Source organism: Pinus tabuliformis, chromosome 7 (genome assembly GCF_031772625.1).
Source record: "Pinus tabuliformis cultivar Carrire ecotype Pingquan chromosome 7, CPIR1, whole genome shotgun sequence".
NCBI classification, from domain to species: domain Eukaryota; kingdom Viridiplantae; phylum Streptophyta; class Pinopsida; order Pinales; family Pinaceae; genus Pinus; species Pinus tabuliformis.
The window spans coordinates 1,810,757,883-1,810,781,361 of NC_142293.1; positions in this window are offsets into that span (position 1 = coordinate 1,810,757,883).

Sequence of the window (23,479 nt, forward strand, 5' to 3'; positions counted from 1 at the left end):
AATTTCGATCCGGAAATGGACATCCCCAACGCGGTCCCGGTTTGGGTGCGCCTCCCTCACCTGCCTCTGCATTGCTGGGGGGATGAATCAGTAAAAGCAATCGGCAATGCAGTTGGAAAATACATAGACAGATCAGAACCGAGGGAGAACATGCATGCATTCGCAAGGATCTGCGTCGAAGTTGACCTTGGGAAAGGACTGCCAGAAGCCATCAAGATAAAGGTGGACCAATGGATGCACATCCAGCAGCTGGACTACGAACAGCTGCCCTTCAAATGCAAGGTATGTCATGAGTATGGTCATTTTGCCAATAGATGTAGCAAGTTAAAAGTTAATGAAGTAGAACAAAACGAGGAAAATGCAGAAGCACCATGGGAAGCAGTAAAAAGGAAAAAGTCATCCTCTAATCCGGGTACTAGCTCCACAGCCCCTCCGGTATCAAATCTCCCAACCCCTCCTCCCCCTCTCTCTTCAGTGTTTCCCTCCTCCTCCAACCCCTTCGAATCTCTAGCTGAAGAAGTCCCACCTTCCCCTCCTCAATCCCCCCCCCCAACCCCTTGTGCTCTAACCCTCCTCCCTCCCCCCCTTCTACCATCGAAAGAATTCTCACTAGAAACAAAGCCAAAGAAGCAAACCAGCCCTCAGAACCTCTGAGAAAACCTGGACGAAAATCGAATAAAGAGCTAAGGGATGAAACAGCAGCCAAAGAGATGGCAACTGGCACCCAACAACCCTTGGATTCATTCCTAGGCAAGCCAAAAGGAAGTGGCGAAAAGGCCAAGGAGAAATCAGGATCCCACCCCACAACCGGTAAATAATGAAATTGGTCTCTTGGAACTGTAGGGGGATCGGCTCTTCTTTAAAGATGAAAGCAATCAAAGATCTAATAACTCAGGAACAGCCAGACATTCTCCTAATCCAGGAGACCAAAACTACCGAGCAGGAATTTCTACTTCAAACCCAAAGATTCAAAAATTTCTCAGGTATCTCAAAAGGTTCAGACGGGGCTTCAGGAGGAATAGGAACACTATGGAACAAAAATAAGTGGGAAATCACCAACTCCTTGCTATGCAACTGGTGGATCAGAACAGATCTAAGGAACAAAAGTAATCAAGAAGCTTACCACATCTACAATATATACGCCCCTAACCATTACAGAGATAAAGTCAGCTGTTGGAACTCGATAGAAGCAGATCTCTCCTCCATCCACAACAGCAATTTAATTTTGGGGGGAGATCTGAATCTTATTAGGCAGGTGGAGGAAAAATATGGCGGTAACTTCCATGCAGACCCATCGAGAGACAAGCTAGAAGCCATCATTCAGCTCTTCAACTTGATCGACACCCCACTGTCAAACGGCAAATATACATGGACTAATAAGAGAACAGGATCGCATAACATAAAAGAAAGGCTAGACAGGATCCTAATCCAGGAAGGGGTAGCTGAACATTTCCAAGCAATCAGGAGCTACATTATTCATGGCACAGCATCGGATCACAAGGCAGTGGTTCTCACCTTGGATAAAGGAATCAACTTCGGCCCTCTCCCGTTCAAATACAACAAAGCTTGGGACTCCAATGAGGAATTCCGCACCCTGGTAAGAACACAGTGGGCAATCGAAGTTATAGGCTCACCCCATTTTGTATGGGAAACAAAGGTAAAACATCTCAGGACTGCAATAAAGCAATGGGCACGGGAGAAAGCAATCCAGGACAGAAAAAAGAAAACAGAACTGATAGCAGAAATGGATAGATGGCATAAAGAAAAAGAGCAAATGCAACATACAGCAGAAGATCTAGAGAAGGAGAAGAACATGTATCAAGAGCTTTACAGGCAAAATCGTATAGAAGAGGAGGAACAAAGGATGAAGTCTCACTGCTTATGGCTGAAAGCAGGGGACAAAAACACCTCATTCTTCCACAATAATGTTAAAATTAGAAGGGCAAGCAATCAGATAGATAAAATAGAAGTCGAAGGGAGGGAGCTGAAGGAGCAAGAAGACATAAAAAACGCAGCACATCATCACTTCAAGGCTCTTCTCTCGGCAGATCCCCAACAACATAGCAGCGATGCATTCTTAAGTATAATAGAGAGTAAAATCACAGAGGAGCACAACCGCAAGTTGGAGCAAGAGCCTACAGTAGAAGAAATCAAAGAAGCCACCTTCAACATGCAGCAAGATAAGGCCCCAGGGCCGGATGGCTTTACAGTGGCATTTTATAGGCAGCATTGGGAAACCATAAGGAAAGATTTTGTGAGAATGGTAAAAAATGTATTCAAAAAACATAAGTTGGGGGACAACACAAAATCTTCGCATATAGCACTGATTCCCAAGGAGGCAAATCCCAAATCATTCGATAGGTTCCGGCCTATCTCGCTTTGCAATGTTTCATACAAAATTATTACAAAAATAATGCTAATAGGCTGAAGAACTTCCTTCCTCTTCTGATTTCAGAGAACCAGGGGGGCTTTGTTCCTAAGAGGCAGATTATAGATAATGTCATTTTAATTCAGGAAGCCATTCACAGCAGCTACAATATAGGAGAACATGGAATGATCATCAAACTGGACATGGCTAACGCATTCGACCGAGTGGACCACTCTTTCTTACATGCTGTCCTAAAAAAATTTGGCTTCTCCCCCAACTTTATTAGCACCATCAGCGGATGCATCTCCAACCCATGGACTGCCCCGCTGATCAATGGCCGCCCTAGCAATTTCTTCAAAGCTCCAGGGGCTTGAGGCAAGGCTGCCCCCTCTCTCCCTTCCTTTACATCATCATGGCGGAAGCTCTGAGTATTCATCTAGAGAACCTTCGCAATAAAAAAGAAATCACAGGAATCCGCATTGAAAGAGGTATCAAGGAGATCAACCATTCGCTATTTGCGGATGACACTCTACTAATCGGGGGAGGCTCCAGTTTGATGGCTAGGAGGTTTAAAAGAGTTCTGGATGCTTTCCTTCAAGCTTCCGGAGGCAAACTGAACAACAGAAAATGTAAATTGTACACTTGGAATGTGCCCGACCAGATACAGCAGAGAATAGCCCAAATTCTAGACATACCTCTCCAAAAAAACTGGAGCTCTTTTCCCTACTTGGGCCTGCCCCTGGCCAAGGAACACATTAAAGCAGAGGTTTGGACAAACCACATGGAAAAGATGAAAGGCCTTCTCTTGAGCTGGGGCGCCTCTTGGCTAAACTTAGCTGGCAGAACCATCCTCATAAAGTCTGTTCTTTCAGGTCTCCCAATTTACCAATATGTGATCATTATGGCTCCAGCTAGCATCCACAAACATATGGAACTCATCATGAGAAGTTTCCTCTGGCAGGGAGGTAAACAGGACACGAAGAAATTCAGCCTCGTCAAATGGGAACAAGTCACTCTTCCTTATGAAAAAGGAGGTCTATCCATAAAAATCCCAAGTCTATCCAATCAGGCTTTAGGGCTCAAATTGATCTGGAGGATCCTCACAGGAAACGGCTTGTGGTGGGTGGAGACAATCAAAAGGAAATATCTCAGAGGTCCAAACTCCAACATCCTTATTGATACAATAGCTGACAGGCCTTGCACTCCGGTGTGGCGCCTCATCAAGAAAGTCTTGGCACATTTCAGAGAAAACGTCTCCAAACTCCCAGGCAATGGAAAGAACACTAGAATCTAGTCTGATAGAATAATGAACTCCAAGCCAAGGTACCTCCTTCAAGATCTTAGGCCCTTGCAAGAGTGGATGGAGGAAAGACGGATACTCACACTCTTTGACATATCTCTGTGGAACCAAAACAGGTGGCTTACATGGAAAAACCTTCAACTTCCGCAGGACCTCAAAAACCTCTGGCTTACCCTGAAGCTCTCTCTCTCTGGATCAGCACCAATCAACAAGGAGAATGAAGACAGGTACATCTGGGACACTGGTGGAGGGCCCTTCTCAGTAAAAGAAGGATACAAATCTCTGCAAAACTCAATCCCCATACCAAAATGGAATCTTCACACAGCTGCATGGAAGAACGAATGCCTCCCAAAAGTAAAACACTTCAACTGGACCCTCCTAAAAGGGAAAATTCTCACAGCCGAGAATCTGAGGAAGAGAGGTATACAAGGCCCGTCGATCTGCTGTTTCTGCCGTTCAGAGGAAGAGTCTATCCAGCACTCATTCCTTCTCTGCCCCTTTGCCAAAAGATGTTGGAATCAGATAACAAGGCCTTTGGATATCAGGGGACTCCCCGATCAGATGCAAAACTTGCAGAAGAACTGGAAGAAAGATTTCCCCTACTCAAGAAAGGGTAAGAATAACTTAATTAGGGTCTGGAAGTGCATCCCTCCCACATTATGCTGGAACCTCTGGCTGGCTAGGAACAAGTACGTTTTCAAAAACAAAATGCCCAAATTAGACAATGTCATAGCAAAGACAATTGCAAACATTGCTGAAGCAGTCAGCGCCAATTTCATAGCTTCCCCAGACCAGACGGATTGGACACAAGAGGAAAGAGATTGGTACAGTAATTTTAACATTAATCATTCGCAGAGCCCTCCTCCTCAGAACAAAACCCAACAGAAGACCTCCACCTGGAAACTCAGGGGAACTAAAGAAGAGGTAAGACAGTGGATTTCTAACCAAAACAGGCCCCTTCTCTTCTTTGATGGCGCATCAAAAAATAATCCCGGTGAAGCAGGCGCAGGAGGCACAATTAAAGATCAAAAGGGGATTCCCATCTGCAGTTATGAATGGGGACTTGGTAAGGCCTCGAACAACACAGCGGAAGCCTACAGTCTATTTCTAGGCTCCGAAATTCTCTCCAGATTGGGCCTAAAGAACGCCATCATTATCGGGGATTCGGCCATTCTCATCTCAGCCATGGTCACAGGTAAGGAATTCAACAAGGCAGGCCTCAACAACATAAGAAGGAGAATCATGGAAAATATCAGAAATCTGGGTGCTGTAACCTTCCGGCACGTCTTGAGAGAGAACAATTCGGAGGCCGACTCCTTAGCCAGCAAGGCGGTTACTAGGCAACAAGGCCAGGTCCGCGAGAATGAAGAAACTTATGACAGGGCGATTCCATAAGATTCCTAGCTGTCATACAGCTTGCAAGATCAGTGTCTCTGGAATCTATCGCATCAACAATCATCCCATAGGCTTCGTCCTTCCCTCTGCTCCCAGATCATTGCTTCCTCACCCCTCTCGTGATTTTCCCTCTGACTCATCAGTCAATCCCCGCCGCCGCCATCCTGGAGTTCGCATCTCGATCCTGAAACAAGATTTGATCTTTGCTCTCAGATCCCGCCTTGCCCGAGATCGATTTCCTCCTGTCCCCTCTCCCCTCATGTCTTATCCCCTCGAAAGTCCAAATCGGTTCTTCTCCTCTAAGAGCAGGCCCTTAACTCCGCTCCTCGCATCATCAGTCTTCTCCCCTCACGAGCCTCAGATCCTCTCTGCAGATATCCTCTGCATCGTTTTTCTGTCCCTCTGCCTCGACTTGCATCCTGTATGCAGCAAGATCACTCCTGAAGATCCCAATCATTTCATGAGCAGGACTTCTCAGACTCAGCTCACGAAAGGAGGGACTCCTCTTCAAATTATAAATAGCAGCTCGGCTCAAAGCTACCATTCCCACTTCATCGTTACTGGGCTGCGTGAAATCCTCAGGTGGCGACTCTCTTTTGCAGCGGATCGCCCCCTCCAGAAAGGCAACAAGTGCTCCTCGACAGCGGTAACTGTTATTTGCTTATTTCGTGTGCTTAGTTTCACTAACAGCTGGTTCAACAGGTGCAGCAGAGATCACCAGGCCCTTCTGGCACTCCTCGGCCCACTCTGCGCAATTCCGTTCTCAGCTTCCTTATCTCATCTTCTCCCCACGTCTGCTCCTCCCTCTCTTGGCCCGCCTTATCATCGTCAACCAGCAAGGATGGCCGATCAACAGGGTCAGACTTCCGCCAAGGCTCAGGCCAGCAATCCCCTCGATCAGATTTTCAACAATAAGGACTGCACTATGTGTAAAACTCACACTTTCATGATCAACCGCCTGACCAAGAGTCTCAATGAGCTGAAGGAGGATTACCAGGCAGATAGGAACTCAAAGCGAAAACAGCTGGAGAAAAGAAAGGCCGAGATCGAAACGCTGAGAGAAAGATGCAGTCACTTGGAGGAGGCAATAGAACACATTCGTTCCCTTACTCAGAGTCCCCACGCCGAGGCTTCAACAAAAGCCAGCATCAGGAGAGGCCCGCTTCCTGAAGATTCTGCCACTCAAAATCTCCCTTAATTATCATGTATTGCAAATTTTGCTGGTTAGGTGGATCCTTTGTAAGGCAATACAACCGTTTTTATTTTTCTTTCTGTTTAACTAAGAGAAGCAACGAGGAAACAGGGTCTGCGCACCCGCCTTTGGACCTCAGCTCTCACACCTATTATCCTTATGTACTAGAACAGTGTTCTGTTGGCTTTTATAATATATAAGTACCCGATTCTGTAAAAAAAAAAAACAAAGTTTGCATGTGAAGAAATTTCATCTCTCTCGACTCATGTTAGATCGTACTTAAGATGGATATATATTGGTTTATATATGAAGAGAAGGGAAGGGAAGGGGTGATGTTTTGAGGATGATGTACCATTGTTTTGTTCCTTTCAATGCACATAAATTAGTTATTTATATGGGAAGGGAAGGGAAGGAAAGGGAAGGGGTGATGTTTTGAGGATGATGTACCATTATATTGTTCATTTAAATACATATAAATTATTTTTTTTATTTGCATTTATTTTAATTGAGATATTGTGTGGGGATAAGATACGATTGAAAACAAGGGCTACATTGTAACTAGTGCCTTCCACTTAGTTTAAATGTAATTAAATCAAAGTAAAAATATTAAATTCAAGTTAGTATTAAGGTTTAGAATTGGGTCAATTTAGATTTCAGTGATTGGTAAATTGAGGTATTTGGTTATTTGTAATTCAACATTATTTACCATGTTTGACCAAAGTAATAGGGGCTACATAGTAGCTAGTGCTTGCCACTTAGTTTAAATGCAATTAAATGAAAGTAAAAATATTAAATTCAAGTCAGTATGAAGGTTTATACTTGGGTCAATTTAGATTCGAGTGATTGGTAAACTGAGGTATTTGGTTATTTGTAATTCAACATTATTTACCCTGTTTGACCAAAGTAATAGGTGGGAAGCCTATTACCAAATGCCTAATAATACAATTTAAAAAATGAAGAATGGCACATTATATTTTGCACTCTAACAAAGTTTACACGTGAAGAAATTTCCTCTCTCGACTCATGTTAGATCCGTACTTAAGATGGACATATGTTGGTTTATATGTGAAGGGAAGGGAAGGGGTGAGGTTTTGAGGATGATGTACCGATGTATTGTTCCTTTCAATGCACATAAATTAGTTATTTATATGGGAAGGGAAGAGAAGGAAAGGGAAGGGGTGATGTTTTGAGGATGATGTACCGTTGTATTGTTCATTTAAATGCATATAAATTATCGGTTTTATTTGCATTTATTTTAATTGAGGTATTGTGTGGATAATATAGATTGAAAAAAAAGGCTACATAGTAACTAGTACTTTCCACTTGGTTTAATGTAATTAAATCAAAGTAAAAATATTAAATTCAAATTAGTATTAAGGTTTAGAATTGGGTCAATTTAGATTTCAGTGATTGGTAAATTGAGGTATTTGGTTATTTGTAATTCAACATTATTTAACATGTTTGACCAAAATAATAGGGGCTACATAGTAGCTAGTGCCTACCACTTAGTTTAAATGCAATTAAATCAAAGTAAAAATATTAAATTCAAGTTAGTATGAAGGTTTATAATTGGGTCAATTTAGATTCCAGTGATTGGTAAATTGAGGTATTTGGTTATTTGTAAGTCAACATTACTTACCTTGATTACCCTCTTTGACCAAAGTAATAGGTGGTCAGCCTATTACCAAATGCCTAATCCCTGTTGCGGCAAACATTTTTTTGTGATACACCCATAGACTTTAAAATCAAATCGGAAATGTTTTCTAGAATGTGATCATGCAATTTACAAAAATAATGTACAACACTTTTTTTTAATGAAAGTTTATTTGCAATAGGGTCATAGACTTTAAAATCATATTAGAAATGTTTTCTAGAATGTGATCATGCAATTTTGTTTTATACTATGTTGTATGACCTTTTCTCATTTTGGAAAAAGTTGTGTTCCATTTTATTTTATTTAATGATATAAATTTTAATTTTATAAAATTTTAATATAATAAATAATAAATTTATTTATTTAATTCAAAAAATTAAGAAATAATTAATTATAAATAATATCAAATATTTTTTTATTAATAAAATTTAAATTAATTAAATAATCTAAGATAATATTGTTAATAAAGTTAAATCATATCATTTCGGAATTCAGGATTTTGTACTTATTCAAGATAATATTGTACTTATTTGAAGAGAAAGTTGTAAATATAATGAAAGCTCTTTGATCCCTTTTGATGGAAAGATCACAAATATTACACAGTTTTATTCTAGAAATCTCCAACAACAATATGAATAACTGTGGAAGTGTCCAACCACTTATAATATAATGAAAGTTTATTAGAAAATTGAAAATATATGGAAGTTTATTTCCAATATGATGAGGACTTTAAAGGAAAATTAGAAATATTTTCTAGAATTTGACCATGCAATCTTGCTCCTATAAGAAATAATATAACAATATAAATTTTAATAATATAAGAAATTTTAATATAATATATATTAAATTAATTTATATAATTTAAAAAAAATGAAAAATAGAAAATATTTTTTATTAATGAAATTACATCAATTAAAATAATGTTAATTCAACTTAATATTGTATTTAATTGGAAGGAAAAATGTTTTAAAATTAAATAATTTAAAATAATTACAAAAAAATTAAATTTAAAATAAGTAATTATTATGTTGATAAGGGTTTTTATTAAATGTTAAAAAGTAAAAAATAAATTTGTATTTTGTAATTTACATTTATTTTTTTTATTAAATAACAAAATCTACATTTATTTTTTTATTAAATGACATCAAAATAAAATAATAAATAGTGAATCATAAAATCACAGACAAACATATTTTGTAAAGAAAAAATATTACGAATCAAATAATAATGATAATGATGATGATTAATGTTCACTAAAACCTATATATATATATATATATATATATATAATTTAAAAATTAATAACATCACGCCATAAGATAACATTTATCCAAAAATTAATAACATCACACCATGAGATAACATTGATCCATACCCATTGAACCATACTTAATGGCGCATTGGATTTATTTGTATTGATATATTCCGGCTTTATTGGGAAAATGCACAGCTTGGTCGGGCATACAATCCCAGAATGACATTGATCCAACTGTGCGAGCTTTTGTATCATTGTTTTTAATGAAATGAGATCCCCCAAGAGTTTGGGCAACTATCAAGGAGGGAAAAGTTGATATGGTTTGACGAGCATTAAATTTCAAGCACTACCATCATATCACAAATTACAATGCATGCTCTAATAAAATCATTAAAATTATAACCAATAGCATTATAAATAAATGCTAATAATTTTTTTCGTAATAAATAGAAAATTAATCTCTAAAGTTTCATTTTGGAAAATTGAAAATTATTTATTCTATTCAACCAAAATAATAGGTGGTCAGCCTATTACCCAATGCCTAATACTTGCTATAGAAATCAGCATAAAAAAAAAAAAATTAATTAATTTTTAATCAGATACTATTGAAAAAAATTGTTGCCTATTTTTCTTTATAATATTTTGTTGATAATTGTAATTTTTTTTTTATGTTCTTGAAATGTTGTAATTTAAATTTGGAAAAAGAGTTGCATTAGTAGTATTTTTTATTTTTATTTTATTTTGGGTTGATTTTAAATTGTGAAAATAGTAGTTTTAAAAAGTTACAATTTTAGTTCCAATTAAAAGGGGTAGTATCACTTTTTGATTTAATGGTTGATTTTGAGTTCTTGGTTCAGATGGTATCAATTTCTAAGATAGTTTTAATTAAAAAAAAAAAAGAGTGTGCCACTGGTTGCACTACTTGGGGTAATTTTAAGATTTTGGATATAATAGACCCAATTGTTAAGGCCATGGTTTGAAACAAATTATAATTCTAACTCGTAAAAAGTTGTTACTAGTACCACCACTTTTGATTTGGGGATTGATTTTAGGGTTTTTGTTAATATTAGAAGGTTTTAAGACCTTGGTTACAAAAATTTGTAATTTTAACCATGAAAAAAAGATGGTACAAGTAGCATTGCTTTTTGAAATGGAGGTAAAAACAACCACTAAATGCCACCTCTAAAAAAATGAGAATCTAGATGGTTCTCTTCAAGTAGATAACTATGCTCAAGTATTGTTCACATTCATTAATCCTTTTTCCCACGGTTCTTTGGGTATGTTACCACCTGTTGATGGTGCCAAACCTGCCATCATGTCAAAGGATCTCCCTGGTAAGAAGTCCCAACTAGACCTCAAATCGTTTGGAGTAGGAGTCCCAACAGTGGGTAGTACAGTAATGCCTTGGTTGTTGTAGCGCACAAAGGTAATTATGATAACTTTGTTGGAAGCAAATGTGTGACCTTGCAGCGAGTTAAGTGAGATGCGTGGGGGTTCTAACACATAGGGAGGAAAAGGAAGTGTGTCCCTTAGAAGCCTATAATAGTACGTAGCCTGAAAGGAACGCACGAGTGCAATGACATCACAGGCTGGAAGCGGAATAGTCCACAATCCAAAGTGACGGACTAATACAACAACACATCTCCAACAAGGTTCATACAATCGTATACAAAATAGTTCATACACAAATGTGTAAGTTAAATAACATACATTGCTAAAGTAACCAGAATAATCTAACTAAAATAACAACATATGCATTAAAACGTGTTGGCTCAATTATATTATTAAGTGAAAGTTCCATCCTGTTGTAACAGCTACAACCACCCTCCAAAATTTTTCCTTCGCTTCGTTTTCTAGCCTCCCTCCTCGAAATCATAGCAGTTATCCTACATTGATCAGGGACTTGTGTTTATTTGATTTTATGTGTCACTTAACAACTTGTGTTCACTTACTTGTTCTGACAACTAACCACAAACTGACCCAGCACTTGGTTCACATCTAGTCTTTGTGATGTGTGGGAAAACTGCACAATCCTGGAGGGCAGTTTGTCTTCCCCTCAAGAATTTCACAAAGCAACCCAGCAGTGGCCTTGCACTCAAAAATTGCACAGAGCAGGCCAGCCAGCCTTGCTTTAGAAAATTGCGCAGAGCAGGCTAGCCAACACTGCTCTCCAAAAATACACAGAGCAGGCCATCCAACACTGCTCTCCAAAAATGCGCAGAGTAGGCCAGCAACCTTGCTCTAGAAAATTGCACAGAGCTGGACAACCAGTGAGGGCCACTCAGACCAGAATTAGTGCAAAGGCTTTTTCCTCAATATTTGTTTGTTGCATGTGATGGTAGGTTGCCCAGTTCTCTCCAGTACTACGTAATCCTTACTTGCATGTCGAGCAACTTTTCCCAAAAAAGAAAAAAGAAAAAAGCAAAAAATCATCCCTAGATTTTAGGGATCTATTTTTAGGATCAAGAGCTACATGCAAAGTCAATTTTAGAAACTTCCCGCCAAGTGTCATTTTTTCCTATATTTGTGGCATAGGCATCATAAACCCTAAGTTCGCCAAATCTATTTAAAAAACACCTCAAATCTCATTCTTCACATTTTATCTTGGAGATTTGGCATTCCCAAGGCATCTAGGAACCTTCGGCACAGTCGACACAACTTTTCTGGGTAAGTTTTGTTTTTATGTCTTTTGCCACTTTTTTTGTCGCTTTTGTTTCTCAGCTTGTATGAGTGATTTTTTCCATGTTTTATTGAACGATCGTTGTCATTTCAATGTGTTTTAACTTGTAGAAGTGTTGTTTCGACTTTCTCATTGCATTTCCTTAGTGCCACATGCATACCATTGTTTCTGCACTAGTAGTCATTGTTGTAGCGACTCTCTTCATGCGCTTCATGGTTTTGTCGTTTTACTAATTCCTGCACTTACCTAAATTGCATGCATGTCTATTCACTCAGATCTGCACATGCTTTGCACACACATTAAGTCCTTCGCGCTTTCAGGTTGCCCATGTGGGCTATCTTGGCCTAGATCTTGCTTCTACCAGCACGCTTTGTGCATTCCTGGTAGTCAAGGCTCTGCCTTGCCTCTAAGAATTATGCAAAGGTTTCCCACATTGTCTCTTGGCTATGCTCTGTGCAATCCTGGGAGGCAGTGCCTATTCCTACCCCCTTGAATTGTGCATTGTGCAGTTCCAGCCAACAACCCAACCTGATTGATTTGTGCATTGTGCAGTTTTATTTGGCAGTCAACCTCTATGGACTGTGAATTTTGCAGTTCCAGTCAACAGAGAGCCTCACTGACAGCTAAGAATGTGCAATGCGAAGTTCCAGCTGATAGTCTACCACCCTCCCAGAGTCAATGTTGCGCACTCTTTCCCAGAAATCACTCAGTTTGTTGCCCAATTGATTCTTGAGTTGCTTTATGTTTTTTAGCTGACATTTCCTTGTTGTGAGTGTCTTCTCTGTCTCCAAGTACCATAGGTTTTTGAGTAGCTTCTCAGTAGTACAAATATCATGGCCTACAAGAGAGCTAGTTCAAAAGACAGTTGAAAACAGTACTAGAGTTGTGGTTGAGCAAGTGTCTATGAGCTTTCTCGTGTACACAGATACACACCTGTTCATTGAGAAAGACATCAAGATCATATGGAAAGACATCAACACTATTTTCGCATGCATATTTGAGGAGAATCTAGAGGACCGACAAGTCTATGTAAATATTCATAAGTCTGGATTGTACAAGGTTGCATGCAGGTATCCCACCTTCCTATGCACAGATGTGATCCACTGGATTGTCTCACACATTGATCCTAAGAAAATGATAGTGAGTAGTGTCAGTGGAGTAGAGCTTGATACCTTCTAGACATAATATTATCAACAAATGTATCATTTACCGCAAACGATGAATAGGATGGATGCATCGTTCTACACTCCCAACGGCAACACGATAAAAGAGACATCTTGAAGCGTTGGGTAAGGGAGCCATCAAAGTTCAAGATGGAACCAAATCAGATATACAAGACAAAGACACTCAGGAAGGCTTACCAATTCTTGATCATCTTTGCATGTCGCTTGTATGGCCAAGAGAGTATGGAGACCTTCCTGTAGAGTTGGGTTGTTATGTTGGATCAACTGTCAAGTGAAGGAAACCTTTCAACTCGTCCAACATGTTGGCTCTCCAACTAGAAGTGCATGTATCAAATGCCCAGTGTCCTCCCAAGGATCAACAAGTAATATTCTTCATGTCCACCTACCTATTCAATGTAATCTGTGTTCATCAACAATTTCCTAGGATGGGTTGGGCATGGACATCTTCAGAGAATGTTTTGAATGTATATTGCAAGTTACTCTCAAAATGTAGCTACCGAGGAGTCATGGCTAGACTATCTAGCCACTTCATCGCCCCTCTGTACATGATGGTCTTTGAACAAGATCCGCCTTGCATGTCCCAAGCAGCAATGGAGGTGTTGTTGAACATAGCATATTGGTACGCCTCACCTGATATCACCTTCATCAGGATGTACAGTGCGGAGAAGGCTCCACATCTTTTTTCGAGGTTTTCCGTAAACAAGCTGGTCATGCAAGAGGTTACATACCTCATCTCAACAGGGTTATCAGCTGGACTAAACAAGAAGAAGAAGGCACCATGGCCTATCCTTCCTTTGCAAATTGGGTTGTACACAATCTGAAGTTTGAAAGAAGGGATGTCGAGGTCGAGGACTTCAATAAGTTTAATTTTGGCACCAAGAATTTTAATTCGTATGATCCACATGGTTTATGCAAGGACCACTATGTGAGAGTGTAATATTATTGGATCCACAGGGTGTGTCATTGGCCAGAGGAAGACCCATGGAGATATTGTTATAACTCCTCCAAACTCAATGAACCAGTTAGCATGGCAGTAAGGTGGCTAGTAGCAACACCACAAGGAACAACAAAAACAAAAGCAAACCAATGTAACACAAAGGCAAGAAGAAGATTGCCGAAAACACATAGGAAGAGAAATTTAGCTACAAGTTTAAGAAATACAAACTTGTGGAAAGAGTAGCTTTGGAGATAGAATCAAAGAGACAACAACATGATAGGAGAGGAGCATAGAAAAGGATAGATAAGAAAATGTTTCAAGAGACAGAGAGGAAGTTTCACAAAGTGGAGCAGAAGCTCAAAGAAGAACAAGAGTTGCGCAGAAGAGAGAAGGAAGTGCAGCATGAATAGGAACAAGAACATGAACAGGAGGAAGTGCATTTTGTATAGACATCGCAAACTGCACCAATACAGGTTGAAGACTTAGAACCAACAACAAATGAGGAACAGGGTGAGCAACCAAGCAGAGAGAGGAACAATCAATAGGATCTACCAGAGCATATATGAAGAAATCGATACTTGTTGAAGTATTGGCTCTTGAGATAGTCACGTGGAGACTGTATGACAGGTTCGTCACCATGCACACGGAAATTTTCCATCTACATGGTCATTAGCAGTGTTGCACCAAGGTAGTGCAAACACTCACAGATATAAATGTCGTTGTTGATCATGTATAGACATGGACAATCAAGTGCAAGGGAGCCACGCTTCACTTGCAGAAGATGATGAAGCCACAGGTAGAGTTGGACAAAGCATGCATTCAAAGTCTAATCGAGAACTATGAGGAACTCCTGCAGCTCATCACTAATGTTGAGGCTTCATACACATGGTTTTTTAAGAGTTTGGATGTTGTGGTGAGAAATTATGGCACCCCATCAATTGGAACACTCACCAATGCCAAAGAGAAGAATCAATTCCGACTGGAGCTCAATGCATACTTTGATCAGCTGATGCTCATGGCCACCAGTGTAGATAGCATGTGAATGTACATCGTATGTCTGGCCTTGCTCAGGACTTAGTCGCACATGTTACAGGACGAGTTGGATAGAGGTTCCAAATTAGTATACCTAGAAGCAATGGAGGCAAGAGTTCGTTTCCAGGAAGACATCATCAAAGAGTACACAAACACCATTACGGACTACCAATCTTGGCACCAGATCGTTACCAAGGATCACGGAAAGGATGTTGATGAGCTAGTCTTTCCACTATCATTCGAGTCTTAGTGTTGTCTTGTCTGGCTGACTCAAGCCTATTTTTGTCCCACATGGGTATATGTGGAAAATGTATTATTATTGTAAACATGATGTAAAGTGAAATTCCAAGTGTCATTAGTGGAATGTAAACAGTCATATGTAATGTAAAGAGTTATATGTAATGAAGTTAAAGAGTCATGAGGGTAGTCTAAGAGTCACAAAGGGAAATTTCAAGGGTCACCCCACTGTTTGTTATAAATAGAACCTCATAACTCATACACCAGGCTTTTGAGAGCCAAGATTTTGCTAGGCATTGCTTAGAGAGGGCTTGGAGAGTATTGTGATGATCCTTGGCTTTTCCAGAGTGCAGAGTGGCTACATCTTTTTGGAAGAGCAAGAGGTGTTGATGTAACATTCCACTATTAGGGCTAGTAGTTGTCATGGTTGTATGTATGGATGGAACTTTCACTTTATATAATATAACAGAGTCAGCACATCTTCATGCATATTTTGTTATTGTAGTTTGATTATTCTCGTTACTTTAGCAATGTATGTTGTTTAACTTACAAAATTTGTGTATGAACTATTTCATATACGATTGTATGAATATTGTTGAAGTTGTGTTGTTGGTTTAACCCATCACTTTGGATTGCCGACTCTTCTTCTTTCTAGCTTGCGATGACATTAAGCTTGTGTTTTCCTTTCAGGTTGTGTACTATTATAGGCTTCTAAGGGGTGCACTTCCTTTCCCCTTCGTGTGTTAGAATCTCCCCACACATCTCTCTTGACTTGCTGCAAGGTCACACACTTGCTTCTAATAAAGATATCACACTTGCCTCTGTGCATTATCGCAATCAAGGCATAGCTTTACTACCCACTACTGGGACACCTACTCCAAATGATTTAAGGTCTAGTTGGGACTTCTTACTAAGGAGACCCCCTGACGTGTTGGCGGGTCTAGCACCGTCAACATTTCTAGCACTAGAAGGAGGGCCAGATGACAAGATGAGTCCTCAAAGTCCATTTTGAATTTGTTCACATCTATCATGACTAACTGTGCAATTTTTGCTCAAAGATGTATGTCTTATGGAAATGAGTTTGAAATATTGAAGGATCTCTGGAATGACTTGCCACAAAACACATATGAAGGTGAAGGTGAAAAAACCTGGATTAGACATGGAGTCGCCTTTACCAATCTCTGTCATAGTTATGGAATCTATGAGGATTACATGACCTGCTCATTGTTCGCATTCACGCTTCGAGGGCATCCACTACAATGGTGTGTCACACTACCCGATCAATCTATTCACTCTCTTAATCAATTTTTTGTAGAGGTGGACCATGCTTTCCATCATTTTCATTGTAAATTTCTTTTAAAAAAAATTATGGAATTACATAAAGCCCCTAATGAATCCTTGTTACAATTTTGGGAACACTTTTGTGATCACGCATTTCAATTCCCAGAGGATGAAATCGATTGGAAATTTCTTCGTGAAAGATTCCACTATCTTCTTCACATATCTAAAAATCCAAAAGTATTAGAATCATTCGAACCCCTCCCAACATACCTCAGTGTTAGAGCTACCAAATCTAAGACATAAGAGGTTGCTTTCATAAGTGACTGCCCATCCTCTTCTCATCAAATAGCTCTAGCTCCGCAGTGCGAGGTGGGAGAAGGTGCCCACCCATCTGTTGAACCATCACATCCTCCCACCCCACCTACTCTGGATATCTGCACATATTTGGCTTGCAATATTGTTGTTTGTCAAGTGGACTTTTTTCCTCAACCTCCATCCCTACATTCTGTTGATCCTCCAGATTGTACTGTGTTGCATTCTCCCGTTCTGGACTCCACACTTGTTGTTGACGAGGATCAAGTTGTCAATGAAGTTGGTGTTGAGAATCCAACCTTCACTATCATTTATGATGAGTATGTGTGGGAATCTGAAGAAGAACCTGCAGTGAAGGATGACCTCCTTTTATCCGCACCTCATCTGCTTTTCCCTAGCATCTTTGGTGATACTGCCATTGTTAATTTTCCATGTGAGAATTCATTCTCAGATACATCTACTTTCGATCATTCACATAACACACCAGATATCAGTCTGTCATTGCATAACGGAAAGGACACATCATTCCTTGCAAATCCACTCAATATTTCATCTGTCATTTCTAGAAATGCAGAGGGTGAACATTCTTGCTTTTCATCAACCCCTCTATATGATTCGCCAGATCATGAGGATGTCGAATGAACTTATCGAATTTTCATGTTGTGGCTATCATGATCTCTTTACTCCTTCATTTGATCACGATGTCGATTCATTCATTGTTGATCTTTCTAAGCCTCACATATTTGATGATCTATCAATCGATGAAGTGGAAACCCCATGGGCTGTCGATGCATTTCAACCCACTCTGATGGTTATGTCAGGCCCTTGATGTCTTGAGGTTAGTTCCAATCTTGATCAGAAATTTGTTGAAACACCCAAGGCTCCTCATCACTCTCCTGTTTACATTGAAGATCAATCTAATTCACAGTTGTCACATCCTCCATAAGAATGACATGATCCCATCACTCATTGTTATGGAACCAACTCAAGAAAAGATATAAAAGATAGATCAACGCCTTAGAATTTAGCCTCTTCGAGGGGGCAACCTCCTTTACATTACATAAATGAACAATTCTTGGATGATTCAAATGAAAAAACCTCCTTTCTATATATAGGAGTCTAAGGAGTCACAATATAACCTAGCCGACCTAACAATAATAATATAAAGCCACAAAAATAACAATAGAGGGATTCTATGGGGCACAGTAATAACAATATGGGGATAATAGGGGCACAACAATATTAATAAGGGATGCAACTACAATAGTAATGGGGTAATTACTAGTATTATAGGGACCCAACATGCCCCTATCCTTCAAAAAAAGTGTTGTCCTCAACACTTGAGTAGTTCTGGATGCTTCTGTATAAAATTATCATCCTCCCATGTGGAATCTTCAGCGGATAAGTTCTTCCACTTGATAAGATACTCTGAAATTGATCGATTTCGTAGCTGTCGAGTTCTTGTTTCTGTGACTGCTTCGGGTTCCAATATAATTTTTCCTTCCTCGTCAAGTTCTGGCAATATTGTTTGAACTGGGAACCTATAACCTTCTTTAAACATGAAACATGGAAAACTGGGTGCAATCGAGAAGCTGCAGGAAGCTCCAATTTGTATGCCATAGTACCAATCTTTTGCAACACCTTGTATGGACCATAATACTTTGGTGATAACTTATTATCCTTCTTAGCTTGCTTGACGGACATTTGCTTATATGGTCGTAGCCATAGGAATACCAAATCACCTACATCAAAACTTCTTTCGCTACGATGTTGATCTGCCTGTTGTTTCATTCTATTATGTGCCAACACGAGGTTATCCTTTAAGCGTTGGAGGACTTGTCGTTGATGTTCGATGTGATTTTCCACTGCTTGAACCTTAGAATTTTCTCTTAAATATGATGTGATGGATGGTGGCTGATATCCATAAAGTTCCATAAATGGGGTCATTTTTGTTGCTGTATGGAAGGAAGTGTTATACCACCATTCAGCCAGAGGCAACCATTTGACCCATTGTGTATGTTTATCAGATACAAAGCAACGAAGATATCCTTCAAAACATTTGTTTACTATCTCAGTTTGCCCATCAGATTGAGGATGATAAGATGAGCTATGAGCTAACTGAGTACCAAGACAAGAAAATAATTCTGTCCAAAAATTTCTAGTGAAAATGGGATCTCTGTCACTTACAATAATCTTTGGGTTTCCATGTAGCTTTTGAATTGTTTCCATAAATGCAGTAGAAACCGTACTGGCTTTAAATGGATGTGATAATTCACAAAAGTGTGCAGACTTGGTAAGTCTGTCAACTACCACCATGATGACTCTCTTTCCCTCAGACTTGGGTAAACATGTGATAAAATCCATTGAAACCTCCTCCCAACGTTGGCTTGGAATGGATAAAGGTTGTAATAGACCTGGTGTCTTAATTGTTTCAACTTTATTTTGTTGGCAAACCAAACATTCCGCCACAAATTTTTGAATATCCGATTTAAGGCCATCCCAAAAAAATTCTTTCTTAACCCTGTGGTAAGTTTTTAAAAATCCTGAGTGCCCTCCTAAGGGAGAAGTGTGCAATTCCATAAGAATCTTTTGTTTTAGTTGGGAATTCTTACAGAGGTATAAGCGATCTTTGTACCATAAAGAATCATTTTTCCAGCTAAATGTATCAGATGTACTGGAATCTTGTTGTAACTTTCGAATAAGTGCCCATACTTCTTTGTCATTCTTCCATTCCTCCCTTGCTTCGTTTATCCAGTCTAGTTGGATAATAGAAATGGTGCACAACAATGCTTCCACATCCTCATCCTTTCTTGAGAGTGCATCTGCCACCACATTTTGCTTCCCTTTTTTGTAGATGATTTCAAAGTCATAACCCAACATCTTTGTGACCCACTTTTGTTTTTCTTCAGAGGATAATCTTTGTTCTAAAAAGTATTTAAGGCTAGCAAGATCCGTTTTTACCTTGAAGTGTCTTCCCATTAGGTAGGGTTGCCATTTCTTAAGTGCATGGAGTATTGCCAACATTTCCTTCTCATAAATAGCTTTGTGTAAAAACTTTCCCTTGATTGGACGACTTTCAAAAGCAATGGGTCTTTCATCTTGCATTAAAATAGCACCAATTCCATTTCCTGAAGCATTGCATTCCACAATAAAGGTTTTTGTGAAGTCCGGTGTAGCTAAGACCGGTGTTTGGCACATTGCCTCTTTAAGATGTTCGAAGGCCATTGTTGCTTCTGGAGTCCATGAAAATGCATCTTTCTTCAATAATGTTGTTAGAGGTGTTGCTATTCTCCCATAATTCTTAACAAACTTGTGATAATACCCTGTCAACCCGAGAAATCCTCGCAGATGCTTTATGGATGTGGGGATTTTCCATTCCTTAATGGCTTTTATTTTGCTAGGGTCTACCTTAACTCCTTCATGAGATACAATATGACCCAAATATTCCACCTCTTGTACTCCAAAGAAACATTTGGATCTTTTTGCATATAATTGTTTCTCCTCCAATAGTTGTAGCACCCTGTCAACATGTTCAACATGATCCTTCCAAGACTTGCTGTAGATTAGTATATCATCAAAAAATACTAACACAAATTTTCTAAGGAATGGTTTGAAAATGGAATTCATCAAACCTTAAAATGTTGAAGGTGCATTGGTAAGGCCAAAAGGCATGACCAAAAATTCATAATGACCCTCATGAGTTCTAAATGTTGTTTTCGGAATGTCTTCATTCTTCATTCTGATTTAATGATATCCTGAACGAAGATCCAACTTGGTGAAGTAAATTGATCCATGAAATTCATCTAGTAATTCATCAATGACGGGAATGGGAAACTTATATTTAATAGTGAGCTTGTTGAGCTCCCTATAATCCGAACACATGCGCCATGATCCATCCTTCTTGTGCACTAATACTACTGGAGCAGAGAAAGAACTTTGACTTGGTTGAATTATACCAGCCTCTAGCATTTCTGCAACCATACGTTCAATTTCACTCTTTTGGGCATAGGGATATCTGTACGGCCTGATGTTTGGAGGAACACTTCCTGGAATCAAATGAATAGCATGATCATGATCATGAATAGGTGGGAGACCTTTGGGAGTCTTAAATACCTTGGAATGATTGTCCAAGACTTTTTGCAGATCTGAAGAAATAGATGATTGCAATGTGGAAACATCTAGAAAACATAATTGTGCAATTACACCCCTTTGTTCCTTTTTTAGAAGCTTTGTCATACCATTAGAGCTAATTATCTTTCTCGGTTTCCCTGCAATACCCCTTAATTCAACTTCCTTTCCTTCCACAGAAAATTTCATGAAAAGTTCTTGAAAATTGAAAGCTATTGTACCCAAGGATTGTAGCCATTGTATTCCTAGTACAACATCAGCACCTCCCATTGGAATGGAAAGCATTGGGCTAGTCAATACATATTCTCCCATCGATAGCTTGATATTATGGCACTTTCCAGAGCAATTTATTGTTCCTCCATTTGCAACCATCACTTGACACTCTAGTGCTGGGTATAAGAATCAATTCAATTCTTTTGCTACCTTACAATGAATAAAATTGTGGGTACTTCCTTAATCAATCAACACTAGTACCTTTTTCTTCTTGATTTGTCCTTCTATCTTGATGGTTTGAGGAGTGGTAATTCCCACCAATGCATTACAAGATATGGTCGGATTCCTTTCCTCTTTATCTAGGCTTTGTTCCTGGAGTATATCCTCTTCTTTTGACCTTTCTTGCTCCTTTTCTTCTTCCTCTTCACAATCTATGTAGAATAATTTCTTCTCAGCACACTTATGACCTTTAGTGTATTTGCTATCACAACTGTAACAAAGCCCTTTTGCTCTTTTTTCTTCCAATTGTTGTGTTGTCAACCTTATAGGTTGTGGAAGACTAGGAGCAACCACACTTCCATCTTTATAGTTGTGAGTGGTATGCTTCCGGGTTTCCATAATTTTTCTTTCCATTTTTCTTGCTAACCTGAATGCCTTCTCTAATGAATCAGTTTCCCAAAGGCGAACATCATGTTGTATATTATCCTTTAAAGTCCCTATGAACACATCAATCCTATGCTCCTCTGGAATATCTTTTACCTAATCTGAAAATGGAATGTAATTGTTTAAGGGTGCAAGGTATCCATTTCCAATAATTTCAACTGTGAGCTAGACACTCCAAATGACCTCTAAAAATGGATAAACTTCTTATTTCTTATACAGAGATAGACTGTAGGGGAATTCACCAAACATGTCACCTCTAAAAAGAGGATGAGTTCCAGAGGCTACCTGGCCCTCTACAGGCTCTGCCTAAAGAAATAACAAAGTAAACACTTAGAAGTCTTTGACATACACATACTTGAAGGTTAAGGTCTTGCGGAATAAGACAAGTAACTTTTGTAGCTGAATAAGTGATTATGTGTGTATGCAAGTTATATTTATTTGCTCCTTAATACTTTATATCAGTTTTTTTTAGCATATCATCTTCAGCAAATAAAGACATCAAAATGATAAAGCAGTTCACCCTCCCTCTGGGCTACATCTGCTGGACCAAACCTCTCCAACTAGGCTTGTCCTCTTGTATTAAAATTGCTACAAAGGCTAATACAAGAATATGGGTGTCTCAAAGGACAGATCTGACTGTAAATACAGAATCAGAAGATAGGAATTATCCAAACATGCTCTTTCCCAAACACTAAACAGTGAATTTTGTACCTTATACAGTACTTTCCCCAATTGGCCCTAATGACCCTTTAAAATTGCATGGAGAATTTCGAGGTGAAGATGACCTCAATTGGTTCTGAAACCTCTGCCATTAGACTCAAGAGGTCGAAAATAGCAAACATAGGCTTTTGAATCACCAAAAAAGGATGAACATAGCCCCCAAACAGCTCATGCACTGAAATGGCCCTGTTGGCCCTGAAAGCTTCCCTGAAGCTAAACAGTGAAAAGAATGCCTCAAAAGGAAAAATGAGCTGCAGAAATTGATTCAGAAGGCTGGAAAACTTCAGGAATGACCTTCGTTCCACATTCACTGGTTGCACAATTCCCAATGCAGCTCTCAAACTGATTTGGCCCTAGTGGCTCCTGGAAATTTCATGGCTCCAAAACCTCTGAAAATGACCTCAGATGGCTGTAAGACCTACACCAATGGCTTCAAAAAGTCTAAAATACCCAAAATCGAAAAAAAAAATCGTCCAAAACCGACTTTCCTAGCCAAAGTTATGGCCATTTAAAGTTTCTCCGTTTTCCCCTAGAAAAACTCCAGCTAACTTTAGTTAACTCCAGTTAGCTCCGCCAATTATGGCGGGTCCGCCAAATTTGGCGCTCTTGCCAAAATTTTGCCAACTTAACTGCAGTTACATTTAATGTTTGGTGGTTGCCTCAGATTTCGTGCCAGGCGAAATATTCCTTTTTTAATTTTTTTTGAAAAATTAAAATTCTAATGTTATGGACAAATTCTTCTTTTTGCCATAACTTCCTCATACGGCGACTGTTTTTCGAACCGTTTGCGGCGCCGGAATTGGGAAGACGAGAAATTTCCAGTCATTCAACTTTGAACTAGTTCTAAGCACTTTAAATTTTGAGCATTTTACGACACTTAGGACATGAGCACCTGATCACACCTCCCAAATGAGAAGGCTTTTGGTCC